The sequence below is a fragment of the Scatophagus argus genome, chromosome 6, assembly GCF_020382885.2.
Source record: "Scatophagus argus isolate fScaArg1 chromosome 6, fScaArg1.pri, whole genome shotgun sequence".
NCBI classification, from domain to species: Eukaryota; Metazoa; Chordata; class Actinopteri; family Scatophagidae; genus Scatophagus; species Scatophagus argus.
The window spans coordinates 24,215,801-24,234,753 of record NC_058498.1 but is presented as its reverse complement, the minus strand read 5'-3'; the positions used below and the strand labels follow the sequence as shown (position 1 = coordinate 24,234,753).

The 18,953-nt window shown below is 39.3% G+C and overlaps 1 long non-coding RNA gene across 1 annotated transcript in view; it reads left to right on the top strand.

Annotated features, from left to right (window-relative positions):
• Positions 1-16,502, top strand: part of LOC124060952 — a 79,753-nt gene extending 63,251 nt beyond the window's left edge. The window contains exons 2-3 of the long non-coding RNA XR_006843658.1: positions 13,433-13,548; positions 16,130-16,502. This is a non-coding gene — a long non-coding RNA (uncharacterized LOC124060952). The remainder of the gene's footprint in view (positions 1-13,432; positions 13,549-16,129) is intronic.
• Positions 16,503-18,953: the final 2,451 nt, after the last annotated feature.

Below are 18,953 nucleotides of genomic sequence, written 5' to 3'. Positions count from 1 at the left end.
TCTTAAGTCCTACTTAAACTGTCACCACAGTTCAAACCTTGCTCCACAGAACCCTCTTTTCTCACCCCTCTTTTGTCCACTTCTTTCTACATCTGCTCATCTTTTTTTCCTCTCCTCAGTTCATCTCTCTAACCATTTTGTCCATTCCCTTGCATCCTGTCTGCTTTTCTTTTCAAATTGCAATCCAGTATGTATTTAAACACGATTTCTAATTAGCTGTTTAATAGTCCATCAAGATACCCAGTAACTCAAGGTAATCTGTAGACAGGAAATCTGTTTTACTCATGGATTAGATACCAGCTAACTAAGTTAACTAAGCCAGATAATATCTCAGCTGAGGAGGATATCACTGATGTTTGTAGCTCTGTCACAATTACGAGCTTCTCATCTATGAGTAGATGCACATTTCCTTCCTCTGTGATTCTCAAATGCTGTATTTCATTAGAATTCATGAAACTGCTCAGAAGGGCTGTCAATTATCTTGAGTAACCAAGTCATGATTTCTGTTGACTTTTTTGCCACTTAGAGCGCCACAAGGGAAGTGTTATCTAGTTCCATTGTATTAAAGAGATGGCAGACATCTCTACAGCCGATATCTCCAAAACTCTAAACTGTTAACTTTGGTACTTTAACTTTATATCTCTAATCCATGAGAATCCAGTGGTAATTATTGTAGTCCAGTACATTTATTAAAAATAACTATTCTAGTAATATTAAATTAATCAAATGAAAAAAACCTCCTAGCACTGTCACCTCACAGCAAGAAGGTTCCAGGTTCGAATCCCGGTCTGGGCCCTTCTATGTGGAGTTTGCATGTTCTCCCTGTGCCTGCGTGGGTTTTCTCCGGGTTCTCTGGCTTCCTCCCACAATACCAAAAACATGCACATTAGGTTAATTGGCTACTCTACATTGCCCCTAGGTGTGAGTGTGAGAGTGTGTGGTTGTTTGTCTTTGTGTGTTGGCCTTGCGATTGACTGGCGACCAGTCCAGGGTGTACCCCGCCTCTCGCCCGTAGTCAGCTGGGATAGGCTCCAGCTCCCCCGCCACCCTGACGGATAAGCCGTATAGAAAATGGATGGATGGATGGAAAAAAACCTTGTTTGCATTTTGGCTCTGAAGTCTGAATATGATGATTTGAGTTATAAGAAACACATTTGATTATGATTTCTAAACACATTTACGGGCATCTATCCTTGATGGAGATATTGTGCTATTGTGCTAACTGTTAATAAGGTGTTTATAACTTCTATGTATTTGAAATTTTGCCTCTTGGTAGAAGTGGCATTACGTCTTACTTATAGTGAAAGCCAATATTGGCTTTTAATGTGGATGTTTTTAGTGTCTGTTCAGAGCACACTGTACATTTCATGGCATGGTGTGTGGTGGGTATATTATATAATTTTGGAGATAAGTTTATTTTTTTACATTTACAGAGTGCCTCAAAAGTGCAGTGATATTCCTGGATGTGTGTGTGTATCTGAACCTTCTGGAAACCTTCCAAAAGCCAATTATCATTCAAGATCCTGCAGTCACCTCAGCCCTCTTCTGCTGTCCTTTCCGCTTCGCTCATCTTAAGTCCCGCCATCTCGCCTGTCCTCGTCATCTGTGCCCCTTGTCTCCTCTATGACCACTTGTAGTTTGAGATGTTTGGGGCCTCGGGCCAGCCTTGTTAACTCAGCTCTCTGAGACCTTTTCTTTCCATTGCTCTCTCCTTTCTAGTGAGCTAAATTCTCCCCTTTCCTCACTCACTTCGTGGAAAACTGATTTCAGACTAGAGTACTGATTGGCTGACCTGCTGGCAAAGTGAGTGCCTGCAGGGCTCAGCTAACTGGCTGACTTGACAAGAGCCAGCTTACTAAATGACTGGTCAGTTCGAATGACTGGTGTTTAACAGATATGCTTTTCCGTCTTAGCTGAGTATATTAGCACTGTAAAGTGTACTAATTTGCACCAAGCACAAAGTATACGTGAGGCTGATCAGAGTGTCATTTGTTTTGCATGTATTTTGTTACCCACATGATTATAATTCATTATGTGGGGACCAAGAATGTGTGTACATAATGTCATGGCAGTCTATCTAGGAACACACCTGTGTATATGAAGTTAGTGAAGGCAGGGTGTTGCTTCATGAAGGCCTCTTCTGCATGGGTGATGTCAAAGTATGTATGTATGTCTACATTACAGAGATGTCCTTCTCCTTAAGTTGGGCCTTGTGCAGCATAGTCTAGGGTAGGAGAGAGCAGAGTGAAGTTTTACTTTGTCATTTTTAACTTCACTTTAGTTAGCTTTACATGAACACTAATCTATGTTACGTCTGATGGTCATTGCAAGTGTTTTTGATTATTTGATTCTTCCACTTCGCAGAATCTCTCATTTATGTGTAGTGGTGCACATATAATCAACATCATATATTCACTTTTATTATGACAGTTATTCATTATACAACTCACAATGTACACTTAAAGTCAGCATTAAAATTGTGTGGATCTCTCTTGTGCCACCAAAATAGCTCTGATTCTTCAAGGCATGGAGGTAGAGAGGTGTCCTGTGATTTCCACCACCAGGATTTTGGCAGCCAATCATGGAACCATTTCTGAATGGTTTTTGCATTGTGGTGGGATGTGTTGTCATGCTGGGGGAAACTACTGCCACTGGGTAGTTCCATGGGCAATGAGGATGGGGGTTGCATTTGGCCTGCGATGGTGTTTGGGTGGGTCAGGTCACTGGATGTTTATTTGTATTTGTGCAATGGTTTTTAATAATTACATTGCTGCTTTGTCTTACAAATGTTATTTAGACAACTTTTCCTTCTCAAACAAGATCTGCAAACTCGCTCCTTCACCGTGATGTGTCGGGGTTTGCACCATTTGTTGTTCACATAGATAGCGACGCCTCCTCCCGTTCTCTTGCTGCTCTCTCTGCAGTGCCTGTCCGCCTGCACACAGTGAAAGCTGGGTAAACTCACAGTAGAGTTCGGTATATTTCTAAGTCTCAGTGAAGCACATCACCGAGGCCTCCCGAAACACACGCTGACTCCTCATGAGTGCCGCTAGCTCGTCCATTTTATTTGCCAGTGACCGAACATTCCCCTTGATTAGCTGGAAGGTACGGTCTATACCTCCTCCTCGCCAGTCGCCCTCTGTTCCCACAGCCCTTCTCACATAGGGTAAATATGAGCTCTGGTCACCTGGGTAAAAGTTGTATGTCTGAAGTGTGTACAGCACTCTCTTCTGGATTGCCACAAGCTATGTGCATAACTTTAGGCTGATAGCTACAGAAATATAAGTGTGTGAGCTCTAATAAAATTGGGGTCTTTAGAAGGTGGGGAATATTTCAGACAGCATTTCATCAAAAGATACTTTTAGGATGTGTTGCATGTGACAGTAGCTGGGACTAACCTCATCTCCCAAAGACGACAAAAACAAAAAGGAAAAGGATATCAAGAGTGGTTCTAAGTGAACCAGGGCTTACATTTCACAGCAATATCTGGTCATTCTTCCTCAAACTGAAATTAAATCTGAGGCAGAGGCCAGAAGGAGGATTTTTTTTGGTGGTAATGGTGGTGGTCGTGGGAAAGATAAACAGGACTTCCTTGGCTTAAAGAGACAGTTCACCTCAAAATCCAAATCAGTTTCATGCAGGAATTATTTTCCATCACCGCCCAGAAGCAAGCATGCATCTGCTCATGGATGAGAGACTGGTCAAGAAAGCAAACTGAGCTAGCTAAATGTTAAAGCTCTGGTTATTGCATTAATGTCTACATTCCACCTTGTCACAAGCACAAGCCTGTGGTTCATGAGTAGTTTCCTTCTGCTCAGTGATACAGTGTAAGAACAAAACAGTATTAAAAGAAAATACATGAAAATGTTCACAACAAGGGCTGTGTTTTGTCTGTATCTTGAATAACTCGGTCATGATTCCCAGAGACATTGCTGTTGAATTTTTTAAAAGTATTTTTTGGTGCAAAACAAGTGCCATCCATTACATTAGAGAGAAGGCAGACATCTCTACAGCCGATATCTCCAAAACTGTGCAACTTACAAAACAAGATAGATAGATAAATACTACTATAGGTAAAAGGAAAAATATGTATTTTTTATTTTGGCATGAACTATGAAGCAAAGATTCCTGAAACAAAATGTGCACATTGCGCCCACACACACACACACACTTGAGAGCCGCCTAGGATGGAGTACGGAAGGCGAGAGAAGAGTGGAAACCAGAAGTCTCTTGATGTGCTGTGTACTAAACTCGCTCCTTCCTCCTTATCTCACATCAAACAAATGCAAATGGCCAAGCTTTATATGGCAAAAACACACACATCCAGACACAGAAGGGCACATATCCTTAAAACAATCATGAACACAAAGAGAGAGGGCATTGTTCCAGGTGGAAGCATCAAGGAGAGCCTTCATGTTGTCCTCAGAGCTGCAGCCATCTTCCTCCTCTGTCCTCAAATACAGAGAGGAAGAAAGGAAAAAAAGGCTAAACAAGAGGAGAAAGGAAAAAGAAACAGGATGAAGAGAGTCTGAACTTCAGTTTTATCATTGGGGACTTTTTTATTATTCTGCTTTATTCATCTTTCTTTTTTTAAGCTAGGTGATCCTCTAATCTTCATCCAAAAACACAAACTTTAACTTCCCCTTGGAGGAACTTTAGCAAAAGAAGTTTGATGCCAAATGCTTTTTTTTTTTTTTTTAGCAAAGTTCATCCATGTGCCTGATTACTGGATTTCACTTCTTCTTTTCATAAAAATTTTATTTCAATTTTGGTCATTCATCACATCACATTGTTCACATTAAGCAGTTCAGACAAACCAAACAGCAACCTTGGTGTTCTGCTTTAAATAACATCTCGGCTCTGAAGAAAAAAGCAGGATGATTCAGGCAACATTGAGCTGCACTTTTCTATATTTTACACTGAGAGAAGTTAAATCAGTTAGCCTGTTTATTTTCCATTCATCACAGGATTTTGGTTTGCCCACTGTTAGCCCAAGAGACACAAAGTCCACCTCAAAGTTGAAGGCAGAACTTGAAAACCCACTGACAGTTCATGAAAGGTGTTTAAAAGGATACAGTGGAACTTGTTCTGTTCATGTTGGATTGAAGGAGTATTTGTTAAGGCTGGCAATCTAGCACTGCCTTTTCCTTTGAAACTTTCACTTTTATGTTCATGAATTACAAAAATGCTTCAAGAGTACTTTTTGTCCTGTTTGGACTGATGGAGCTTTATAGAAGCTGCTTCAAGGGGTTCAATCCTTTAAAAAAAGAAAAGAAAAAAACAAGAATACAATACTAAAACCTCGTACTTTTGTACACTTTTGGGGGGTTCATCCTCACATCAACAGTAACTCATCATAAGGAAAATGGAAAGACTTTCTAATATTTTATGGTTATTATCAGGTATTATTACCAGAGTCCTACACTTGACCCTATTGTTATTCACATGGTTTTTCTTCATTATTGTTATTATTATTATTATTATTATTATTAGTTGAAGTACTCTGAGGCAAAAATGAAGCCTTTCCCATGGAGGAAAACTTATTTATTTGGCAGATGTACCAAGATCAGCGAAGATGGTAATCTGATATGGATCATAGACGTGGCTAGTAGCACCCCCTTGAAATTTTTGACACAAAGTTTGCAGGCCTAAACTGTTCAACTGAATTGCATGAAATTCGGTAGGGATATGTATCTCATCCGGGTGCTGTTCTTGGTTGTGAGCTGTGTTTCTTTGAGAGGATACTTTTAAATGATCAACTCCTTCTGGGGATTCTGGGCCTGCTAGTTTTATTGTAGTAACGGCCACATTTTAGTGGGACTGTGTTGATTGGCCTTTGGGTTGTTTTCTTGTGTTTTGTTTATCTGACTACTTCTTATTTTGAGCTATTGTGTAGGTTTTAGTCTAATTTTCATTTTAATTTGCACTGGGGTTGGGCTATATTGTGTGACTTGTACTTACATTTCCTTGGAATACTTCCATTTTCCATTTTTTTTTTTTTTTTATTCTTTTGTTGGAGTGTGTGTGGGTGGATATGTGTTTTTATGTTGCCATGTTGTTGATGTTGTTGGGTCCCTGTGATCTGTGATTAATTTTCTTTGTTCTGCTGTACAGGAGCTGTGGCCCAGTGGTGGTGGTCCCCTTTCCCTGGTGGTGGGTTTTCTTCACGTCCTTATTTCATTGGATTGTAGTGTCACAGTGTGTAGGTTGCTCCCTTTTTGCTTTGTTGCTCCGCCCTTGGTAAGCTACATCCCTGTCTGCTGTCCAGTTTGTTTTATTTTTCAGGTTCTCAACTCATCTCATCCTGTGAGCTGGCAACAAATTTTAGTATTTAGTGTTAAACCTGGCCTGCTGCAGGTTATTATTTTCCTTTGTTTTGTAATTAAATGAAATTGTTTAGTGGTACATGTTCCTTGCCCTGTGTGTGATTTGTACTTGTCCAGATTTCCTGGGGTTGAATTTCCTCCCCCCCAGGTGGCACTGTCAGCAACCTTTGTTTCCCCCTTCCCTAATGAACTCTGCCATAGTAGAGATGCTTAAAACCTTATGAAACTTGGCACACTTGTCCCAAGAGGAGGACAGTAATATTTGATATAGGTTTCTGTATTGCATGTGGCAAAATGATTCCATAGTGCCCCCTACAAAATTTCAACAAAATATCCCCAGATGATTTGATAGGGACATGTAACCCCCCAAGACTCAAAAGAAAGTCTCCTGGTGCCATGTCCTAAACCCAACAGGAAGTCAGCCGTTTTGAATTAATGTTCAAATTTTTATGTTTTTTGTGTCATTTACATGGATCATATGTGAATGAACTCACCCTAAGGGATTAATCTGATCAACTTGAGTTTGTACAAGAGACTTTGACAATGAAAAGTTATCAAAGGTTTCTGCAAAACTTGAAGGGTGTGGCCATGGTGGTGTGTTTGATGTTTCGCCATGAAACAGGAAACTGCCGAAAATGAAGTGTGTCTTATCCAGTCTTTATCAAACCAGATGTGGTGGATAAGAGTTTAGTCCTGAAGACCACGACATGCAAATATTGAGTTATTGTCATGGCGCCACCTGGCAGGAAATTATTATTATTATTATCATTATTATTTACTGTGGGTACTATTTGCTTCTAAATGATCAGATACACTTCCAATGCAGGTAGAAAAACTTTGACATGATAGCAGCAAATTTCGATGCTTTGCCATGCAATGGGGAGTTTTTGTAACTTAATAATAAACATTTTGCAGTCTGTGCCAAACTTCATCTGTTGGACAAGACTGCCAATCTGGAAAAATAAACAAACAAACAAAAAACCCCCACAAGCCAATATTCAGCAAAAACCCATAGCGTTACCTGTTCGCAACAGGTCACAATTGCCTCCATCCCCAACGTGCACATGTGTGCGAGGGCCCGTTGCATCCATTGTTTGCAATTCAACTGATTTCATGTCTTACTCTACTCGGCTGGTACTTTCAGTGTTTTCAAAAACACTTTGTGCAGTCACGGATTAGACTTATTTCATACTTATTTGTACTGCTTTGAGTAGCTCATTTCCTTTCAGTGCTCACACATGTTTTCAGTACTTTGATTTTATCTAACACATCAGCTGCTCTGAGTGCTTGGACTTCAATACAACACTTAAAATTTTAGTTAGTTAAGTAAAAATTTTTAAATTTCATTATTTTGTGTTTTCAAGTAGTTGTTTCCTGAGAGTCATGGATTATAAAAAGTAAGTAAAAGGTCTCTTTAACACTAAAATACCAAAATGTAATACTTGATAACACTTTGGATCCATATGTTTTTGTGTCCTGCTTTTTGTGATCCATCATGACAGTAGTCATCAGCTTCAAAAGCTCCGACATGTCAGCTTTTTCTGTTTTTTTCTCATATATCTGGACAGATATGGACAGATGCTAAACGGTTGTTAAGAACAAATACTGGTATAACTTTATATCACCTCCCTAATAAATGTCATCATCAAAGTTGTTCTGCTTTAACAGCTGTCCACAGTGACTGGGAGGGACAGAGAGTTCAAAAGCCAGTGTCAGGTATTGATGTGAAGACACACTGTCCGACATATGGGGCTTGCCCTTTACTGTTCCATTTTTAAGGTTAAGTCAAGTCTATTGTCAGGGTACAGACACACACATTGTCAGACTTTCACCTTGCCCTTGTGGGTTCATTATAAATGCTTTAGCAGGCCTTTTGCTGCAACCAGAGGTGGTTAAAGAGCCCTGATTGATAGGCTGGTGAAGACCCCAGTTGGCAAGTTGTTTAACCAATAATCATTCACGCACGCACTTGTCCACTGAGTGCCCATCTGTCCTACTCACCTGCCAATAGAGTTTGAGTTGTGTGCTGATATGGCGCTCGGTGCCTCCCAACAGACAATACAGCCAGTCAGCAGTCATCACACCCCTGATGGCAGAGAGAGAGAGGAAAAAACATGTCAGGGAAATCAAGACAGAAGCTTGTAGTAGCCAATCATGTATTAACGTCTTACTAACATCAGCGTTTTAACATGTTCTGCTAAATAAGACAACTGGGAAGTCAAAATTGAAACAGAAGTGGTTGTCGTTCCCCTAGTAATACAATGTTATGATTTATATCAAGTTAAATTTATTAATTCCTGTGACATTTGTCCTTCATCTTGTCCTCTTAGCACTAAAGCCAGGGCTAGGATCCTGCCCCTACTTAACAGTCCAAGTAGTCACAATGTAAATGACGAGTACAACATGTTTATTTTTTATATATATTATTCATCAGTATTGGTTTTACAAAGGTAATTAGACTGGTTTGTCCCCTTTGGTTTTGCTTAATTCATTCCCTGCCCGTATGTTCATGTTTAACTATTTCTTTATTAGGGGTCAGGGGGGGAATGCCAGATCAATAAGTAGCAGGTGATGTATCCATTCAGCAACATTAATTTCTGTCCACGCAGAAGTAATGATAGCATTTAATAAGTGTAGTTGACTTCACTGAAAAAAATATACTGATTTAAGAGCAGCTTCTGTCAGTGGACAACAACTCATGTAGTTCATTATCACCATTTCATGGAGATTATGCTGTTTTTCTTAGCATCACCTTAACATCTTAATCTCTTCATCTTCAAAACTCTGAGCTCTGATCAGTTCTCCAACTATCTTAAACAGCCATTTAAACCAGCTGGTTAGCCGACTTATTGAGTGACAAATTGGAGGTGGGGGTGAAATCAAATATTCTATTATAATCAATAATTCTATACTCGTAACTTGACTACTTGCAATTTATGGAAATGGCACTGTGTCTGCTTCTATGTGTCTATCTTTGGTTGATGCTTTCAAGATCTTTATGAATGTACAAACATGATTCCAAAAAAGTTGGGACACTGTGTTAAACAAAAATAAAAACAGAGTCAGTTGAGCTTTTCAAATTATATTCTCATGAACTGAATACAAACTGATAGGTTCACTGATCCACTGAACAGTTGATACTGTAGTATCATGATTAAGTAAGACAGGGGCAGCCTTGAAGGACTTCCCAAGAGGTTTTCCACTTTGTGAGAACATGTGTGGGCTATATGTTCAAGAGTTTACGAATGTTTTTCAACGGGAGAGCTAACTGCATGGCTACCTCCATTTCCTAGCTAATGACAGCTACAGTTAGCAGCAGTTAGCGGTTATTTTAACAACAAATAAAGCTGAAATTATTTCAGTACAAATAAACGCTCTGAGAGGGTGGATGGGCACTTCTCTGTACTTTGTGGGCCTGCTGTGCCTGAAGCTGATGACCAGTAAAGAAATCTGTGATGAACTGATTCTGAAAGTAGATAAAAAATTGTAAACTTTATAGCCGTAAGCAGGAATAATTAATAATCATAATTAGCAGCTTAACAAATTGCTACTGCAATTCTGATGTACTCCAGAAGAAGTTGTTGCTCAGCTGCTGTGGGTAGGTACAATCAATTTGATTTATTTATATAGCACCAATTCACAACAAAAGCTGTTGATGACTGAGACATTATACGGAACTAAATGCCAGTGGAATCACTTACTTAAATTTAGCCACAGCACTATCATAGTCATCTAGTGTAGGATTTTTTTTCAATACAAATTCAAAAGTTATGTAACAGTGATCAAATAAATGAGGATTCTGTGGAAAGACTATTATATGTTCAATTCAACTGCAAACACACCTTCTGCCCAACCAAATTTAGTTGTAAATACATAAATAAAACTGGCCATCTGGATTTGTCTTTATATAGTAATGAATACATTCATGGTTATGGTTGTGGTTGTACTTCAAACACAGTAATTTTTCAGCATGGAACAGAGCAGTAGCCTGCATAGTTATGGCCTTGGTGTACATATGTATAACAGAAGATAAGCAAAATGCCTCCCTTTATAACAAAACAAAATAAATGATTTTTTTTTTTTTCTGTTGTCATATTTTTAACCTTGATAGATGTGGCAGTGATCATTCATCCACTCTGTGATGCTTGAGCAGATGATATAACATAATGTTTACATGAGCTATGATGTGTAATGTGCCACTCAGAGCATTGGTGCAATAAGTCCAGTAATACCAACACAGAATACAGATAGATACTCATATTCTTTATAATACACACTTACTTCACAAGAGATCTGAAAATGTGTTGACAACAAAACAGTCAGCCTTAACCATCAGCTAGCTGTGTGACACTGAATACACTATGGATATGTTTTGAATAGCAAACCAAAAGGTATCTGAATTATAATAACAGTATAGTTGATTATTTTTACTGTGTGGTGTGTAGCTCCATTTGTGCCAAACATTACCAACTGTCTTCCGTTGTTTTGAAGACCCTTGCAGACCCTGATGAGCTTGTCATAACTCAGCATGCTGTGTCAGAACAATGCACATCTTTCTGGTTAGAATTATCATGATCATTAGTGTACAATAATTCAGTTAGTGGGCTTCTCGTTAGTCTGATGTGACTGTCGCTGTAGGTAAGGGAAGCATTATCTGTAACATCACTTTGTAATTGTTCTTAATATAAATGAAAGTACAAAGTGCAAAAAATCTATAATAAAATGTAAGGCAAGTAGCTTTGACTATGTGTTTTATCTTTTTTTGTTTGGGCGGGGGGCACCAAAAGAGAACCAGAAAGCTAAAGCCCATCAATAGAGCTCTGCCTTAAGCCTGAGATACCACATCCTTGATGAGAGTGACAGAAGGTCTACTTCAAGAATAAAAAGGAATAGAGTCCAAATTTTAGAGTTCAGTCACAAGATACCAAAGCCCTAGACAGTTTGTATTTTGGCCTAAGCCATTCACTGACTTACAGACTAGCAACAGCACTTAAACATCTATTCAGTATCTAAAAATAAAGATTTTAGATCTGCAGTCATGCATTCAGTTCTCTTGGTCCTCTAGTAGCAGCATTCTGAATGAGCTGCAGTTGTTTAATGGTCTTATTGGGAGGACCAGTAAAGCGACAGTCCACCTTACTGGAAATAAAAGCATGAATAAGGTTTTCTTGGTCAATCTGAGACACTCTTGATTTTGACTTTTATTTTAAAGAAGCTAGAAGGTTGTTTTGTTCACAGTAAGATCTGAAAATATTAGAATGGCAAGGTCTCAAACTTGGTTTTTGGTTTTTAGAGCTTGAGAGTTCAGTTGTTTACAAATACTAATTCTCAGAGTTATTTATAACCTGGAAATTCAGGTCAACAAACGTCACTTAAGAGCAAAACAATCAGCTTTCTCCTGCTGCGGCAATATCAAGAAACTTATTTATCCTGGCAAGCAACGTTCCATCCACAGTCAATATCAAACCTGACTGAACTGAAAGACAGAAATGCTTCTTCTCGTCTCTGTGTTTTTGTCATGTCGGGGTAGATATTTTGTCAGATTGGGTGGGAAAGCAAGGGATAGACTTGGCTTCCTGGCAGTCAAAGTGCTTTAATGTCTCTGCTGTCACTGGATGCATGTGTGTTAGAATTTAACGCAGTAGTGCGTGCATGTCCGTACATTTGAATTAACATGTAGGCTGTGTGTGTGGATGGAAATAAGTGTGTGGATTGGGGGTATATGGTAGAGCGTGGGTGTTTATGTATGTATGTGTGTGCTAGGATCACAGGAGGAAGCAGAGACATGGATCTCCCCAGACACAGCGAAACATTAAAAGCAACATTCTGTCACTCTTATGTGCAAAACATGCCTCCACAGAGACAGCTTACACATGTATAATGCATTATTAATGCATGCATATATATGTGTGTTGATTGCATATTCTTTACAGCTCCCAACAATGTTAATGCAGATGTACTTTATAATTTCTCCACACACCAACATCCTCTGTTATGTTTCTGGGCATACATGACAGGGGTTATTATTAGTACCGTCAGGTAGTACAGATGGGAGTGACTAGGAGGAAAACTCCCACAAGACTGAGTGTGCCCCTGACAAGACCCAAGACTGACAGCTATGTGTGATAGGGTTGAGCGAGTACTTCAATGAAACAAGTATATGGTGCGGATAATGTACCTTTGACAGATATGAGCATATATATATAATATATTTATATATATAAACAACTTGTTCTAGAAATAGTTCTCCTACTCTTGTGATCAAAAAGATTGATCTGAAGACCAATTCTGAAGATGTTCTCATCAACATTACCTTTTAATTTTGGCTGCAAATGAACAACTTCCAGTTAATCGAACCAGTGTCCTGTTCAAGCCATGTCAATTCTGAGCACAGATATGGATGCAGATGATGATGTACTCGCTCATCCCTAACATGGAGGTGGTGTGATGTATGGAGAGAGATATACTGTGCTATGTTCAGCAGTTTTCCTACACGCAATATAAGTCTTTTTTTTTTAGTCATTTTTGCCAACATCTATCTGTGCAAAAGTCTGTGTCTATCTTCAGTAGACTCGACTGCTGTAATGCTGTCTTTACAGGCGATCGGGCAGCTACAGCTGATTCAATACCTTGCATCGAGAATTCTCACTAAGATCAGAAAAATGGATCAGCCCAGTTCTCAGATCTTTGCTCTTGCTTGGATGAATATTGTTGGTTCATCATACCGTTGAATGGTTTAGGGCCAGATTTCATTCCGGCTCCGTTATGAACCTCTCCAGTGGTCTGAGACTGGTTTACTTACTGTCCCCAGAGAACAATTCTGTTTGCCACTGCCTTTTGTTAAGTTAAACTTTATTTATTTATATCATGCACAGCAACGTAGTTAGCGCTGTAGATTAGTCTGTCTATTTGAGCTTACCTTTAATCTTTTTAATTTCATTTTGCTCTTTTTAAATGCAACTTGTGTATTTTATTTTTTCATTATTCTTGCCCTGTTTTTTTGTGTTGCCTACTTTTATATCTTGTTTTATGTCATATCTTGTTTCATTTCATGAGCTTTTCCCCTCTCTGTCTGTCTGTCTGTCTGTGTTGTGCTGTGATTATAGGCGTGGGATCAGGTGTGCAGGTGTCAGGCAAGCTGCTAATCATCTTCAATCTTCCTTGCTTTAAATACCAAACTTCAACTCCACCACGCCACCAGACCGTAGGCTCGGCTACACAGGTAGTCTCATTCCAGCTTTCTGAATTGTTTTGCTTAGTTGTGCTTTTCCTTTGCCTTGTTGTTTTAATTCCTGCCTCTGTTACACTCACAGTAGATCTATAAAAGACATGTACGCACAAAAAGCATGTGTACATCTTTTCCCACGCATAAACTGGTGTATGTAAGTCTTTGGACCCGGTGTACACATTTTTCAAGAGACAGAAGAAGGTAAACTGATGAGGCAGACATAAAAGAAAGATATAACCTTGTAGCAACACGCTGTGTAGATACAGTCTAGGCTGTAAAATGTCACTCCGATACATATTTATAAACTTTCAATTTTTTATTATGAGTGTTGCTACAAATTCTAAAACGTGGATGCTTCACACACACATCCAACACTACATGAAAAAGTCCAAACAAACAAATCCAGAGAGGCAAGGCAGAGGGGAAATGTCAAAAAGATAGCAATTCTGTGAACACAGACTGGCTGAAGCACCAAATTCAACACTTGTAATAGAAACGAAGGCTCATTTTAAAGTTAAATATAGAGTAACAACTCCTCGCAATGTTGAAGCAGTTAGTATCGAGCTGTCTAATGACAAATGCAATCCTCAGAGAATTTAGTAAGACAGCACAGGGGCCACTGTATCCATAATTCTTTACAATCAGTGGGTCAGGTTAATGCGTAAAACACCCTGCAGTAATACATGATTCATGCATGTGTGTGTTTGTGTTTGTAGCAGCCAACCAAGACAGTGATTAATTAAATCCAGTGGGAATTGTGTTCATTGCACAAGAGAGGGAACAACATGACATACGCAGCCAGTTGACAGACCTATCCCAATTAAATAGATGATGTATTAGAACGCAGAGGGTCTGTATAAAGATCACCATCAGTTAATAGACTTGGCCCAACTCACTGGACAATATACAGCAGAGTAGCTCGGGGACCAAAGGAGAATGATGGTATAATCATCCCATCTCGCGGGAGATGGGGACTCCTGCACAGCCACTGTAACTCACACTCAGTCAGTACACAGCGCATTACTTACAGACTTGAACTTCAAAGAGTACATGCATAGTTTTCCACTTGAAAACCATAATAGACATCTGACAAAACAGATAGCAACTCTGACACACAGTATTACGACTAACAGATGCAACTGCTCTCAGCTTTCAGCGTTTCCGTTAGTATTGTCTCTGTCTATATTTCTTTAACGATCCTGCCGTGAAGAATACATTGCTGATAGATGAAAAATTGATAAGTTGTGCTTCTGAACTTTTAAAACCATATGCTAGTGTTACCTTAGGAGGTTTGACACATTTTCATAGATTTCCTTCGGAATATAAACAAAACCAAGTGATACACAGATACAGTTACTTTTTGAAATATTAACTTCTATGGCTTGATGATCACACGTAAAATAAGACAATACAAATTATTTAGAAATGATGGATGGTGGATATTTTTAACTCAAAGTCTGCCTCAGGGTTTTGCACAATTAATGAAACAGGCAGGAGCTCATTTTTAGCTGCCTGTATCAACATGGATGACATGAAGACTTAGACACATCAGAAAAACCAAACTGTAAAATCAGATTGGTGTTGTCACAAGATCATGATCTGCTCTTGTTTTCAAATTTCACACTGAGCATTTTGACAGGGCACAATTTGAGATACAATAATTGTTTTGTGTTATTATTTTCCAGTTTGAAGTGTCATTTTAGGCTCCCACAGTTGCAGTTCTGAATCGTGGTTGGAGATCTCCAGTAACGGCCACGCAATGGTAACAATGATAAGCCTTCACAAAGATGTCGGACGTGAACGAGAGATCTATTAAAACTCAACACACAGGCCTGCCTATATTTTTTCCTGAGCGTCCCAAGACATTTAAGGCTGACAAACATGACTATGACATGTACTAGCACTTGGAGAGAGTCTCTCTCTCCCAAATGAACCTTTTGGACTGCTACAACACAGATAGCCATATAGTGGCTTTCTAATAGAGAAGCAGAAGTATGCTTTAGTGCCTGCCAAAAGACCCCCATCGTCAGTGCCTTTCAAGCACAGACACAGAGTGCCCATCAGTAGCTGCTCAGAAAATTGAAAAGTCAAACCATCGTCAGCTGTAACGGCAGCTGTAAATAGCTGTGCGGTTCATGAGAACAGCAGCCACTCCTTCCCTCTTTTTGCCTCTGCGGCCGCACGCTCTTGCAATACCTTTAGCTTTGAATTAAAATGCTGCAGGAAGGCATCCTTGTAGAATTTAAGAGTGTCCTTACTCTTTCAATACTTATATATATATAGTTATATAAGTAAAATATTTAGTGCGTTTCATTTGCAGTGAATGTGATGTTTGGATTGTAACAGGCCAGTATGCACTGCAGTTCGCGTTTTAAAATGGATGACACACTGAGTGCCTGCATCTACAAAAGCATCTCTATTTCACTTTTTAGTGCACACTTGGGGAAGCACTTGTCATTGCCCTTTCTTCACCAAGTACTGAAAACCTCTTTGAAGTAACCCACTCTATTGTTCAATCAAATATATATATATATATATATATATATTTTTTTTTTTTTTTTTTTTTTTACTTTAGAGACCTGGTGCCCTGAGCACACACTCAGCCTTCAGAGCTGTCATCAGCATGTCCTTTCCACGGTAAATAAGGAGAAGAAATAAGCCAACGTTGTGAAGAGGTCCCCAGCGGACACAGTGCCTCACGGCTGATGCAAACAACTCTCATTTTCTGCTTCTCCAAATTGGTCCTGATGTTCAAAGCTGAGGTAAGAGTGCGATTCTCATTATGGAGAATGGAGATCACCCAATTTCAATTTCCATGTGATCAATCAGAGTGCTATCAGTTCATCAGCGTGGCTCAGCCTTGGCTAAAAATATCCCCCCCTTTTTTCCTGATGGAAAGAGAGAGATGGAAAAAATGTCAGGTACCTTTGACGTGTGCATGCTGACATATATACACGACACACGTGCATGGGAATGCATCTGCGCGTGTGTGATCACCACCGCACACATGGGGAAGGGATCTCAAAAAGGGCTAGGAAGCCAATAATGCAGATTGACCACTTAATCCCCACTGGTCCATCACTCTGCAACACAGGTGGTCAGAGATCAATACACCTATTACCTGATATAACAACACAGAGCAAGGGGGTGAGTGAGAGTGAGGGGGAGAGAGAGAGCCCCAAGGCCGACATGGTGTATCTCATATCAAAATAATAACCTTGGTGGCTTTCTGACAGCTGTCCAGACAGAAAATATGATGAGGGATAGAAAAGAGGAGAATATGGACAGACGCCAACTGGAAGGTGGGGAAACACAGTTCCAAGGTGGCCACACCGACTGATTAATGACAGAGTATACTTGGGACATGTTAAAGCATGGGCAGGACAATATAAAAGTGGATGGCATGGCACAACAAATGAACTACAACAGCTCCCTTTGCTTTTAGAATTTCACACAGAATGAGGTAGTTTTTGTCCAGCATCAAAAAAACAACATAACATTACATAAAAACCAGAAGAAATAAAAAAAACAGGCTGTGAATATGCATTATGCTACTGTCAGCTGTAACGACCAAAATAAATATTCAGCTTACCCTCAGTGAGACACTTGAGTGTACTTCTGGGAAATAATGTGATTAAGTCCTGGCGTGATGGGTGAGAGGCTGATACACAGAGCAGTTTGTTCCTTCTTTGATGTTGTGACAGTCTTAATGGTTTGTGGTCTTTTCAAAAACTGATCCGTTTTGTGAGAAAACAGTCTCTACCTCCTGATGTGCGGTGATATTCACTAACCACTGCCTCTGGGGTTCACTAAAAGCCCTGGGAGGTTTACCAGAAGGCTGTGGTTGAATAAGAATGGCTGGGCTTACTGTGTGGTAGTGATATTAGGAAGAAAAGACAAAGACATGGCTAATATTTATGACCAATGTAAATATGATATGTGAGTATTCCATTTAAGTGGACTTCAAAAATCCAGACTCCTCTCAACTCTTTCCAAAGTCATTTTCACCCAATCCTTTCTTTTATGGACTTATGGACTTTGCCATCCCTCACCTTAGTTTGACTCTGTCACCTGTCTGCCAAGCTGCCTCTCATTTTGCAGTCAGCCTCAGTCTACTGTATAGAGTGTGTATGTACGTGTACATCTTTACAGTCAGTCTCCCATGAGTTTCGGAACAGTCAGCATCTGCTACTGATGCATTCACGTGGAAGAAAAGTATAAAACATAACAACACTGCTAAAATGTTTAAGAGCTGTTGAAACTGACTACATTAACAGATGCAGAAAGGATTCAAGGCAGATGTTTTTAAAGACTGCTAAGAGGCAAAAACAAGAAAGGCATTGTAAAGTGATTATTTCAGGAACAGGGCACAGTTTCTGAATAAAAACAAAATTATAGAAATCCATTGATAAATAACCGTATTATGTACTTCACTGGACTCAATCCAGTTCTGTCTAAGAGAATATGTTTGTTTGTTTATTATTATTATTAAAAGAAGAGAAATCCTCACACAACCTGTGCTACAGCAGAAAAAAAACACGAAAAGTTAAGGTCTGTAGTGATGTTTTTAATAACAACATTACTTGTCACACACAGAATGAAACAGTACAAATTATGAATAAAGAATGGATGGTGGATGTTTTTACTTCAAACTTTGGCTCAGTGTTCCATCCAATTAATGAAACAGGCAGGAGTTATTTTTTAGATGTCTGTATACATATGAATGACACGAATACTTAGGTACATCAGAGAAATAAATCACAAAACCAGACTGATGATGTCTCAAGATCATGACCTGCTCTCATCTTCAGATTTCATCCTGAGCTGGGTCAGGTTTGACAGGACAGCTCATTTGAGATACAACCTACAGCTCTAATAATTGTTATTTTATTCATCATTATTCAGTTTGAAGTGTCTCCATGTGTCCATGGCTGGAGACCTTTGGTTTTTAGCTAATTTAGCCAGACCCATGATATATATGGGGAACCAAGTAGCAGCATTTTCATTCATTCAAAGGAATTGCCTTTACCTTGCTGGCTGTTGCTTCATCAGTCATAGTTAGAAGTATTAATTCCACAGCTACAGCGTGTGGCTTTTCACACTGAAAATCTGTAGGCAACTTCACGCCAAGCGAGCTGAGGACTATGCACTGTATACACTGAACCAGAAACTGCATTATTGTGGTTTATGTAATGATAATTGAAGTTAGCCTACCATAAGTTAACATTGCTCGTCGTAAATCTCCAATCAGCATACATTAGCAAAACACGAGCTGTTTATGGGCAAAACCGCCTGCCCTGTAAGAAAAACAAAAGGGCATTAGTAATACTATATCAGTAATACTCAATACTATATTTGCAAAAACTGAAATAAAATTTGGGCATTTTTATTTAGAAGTT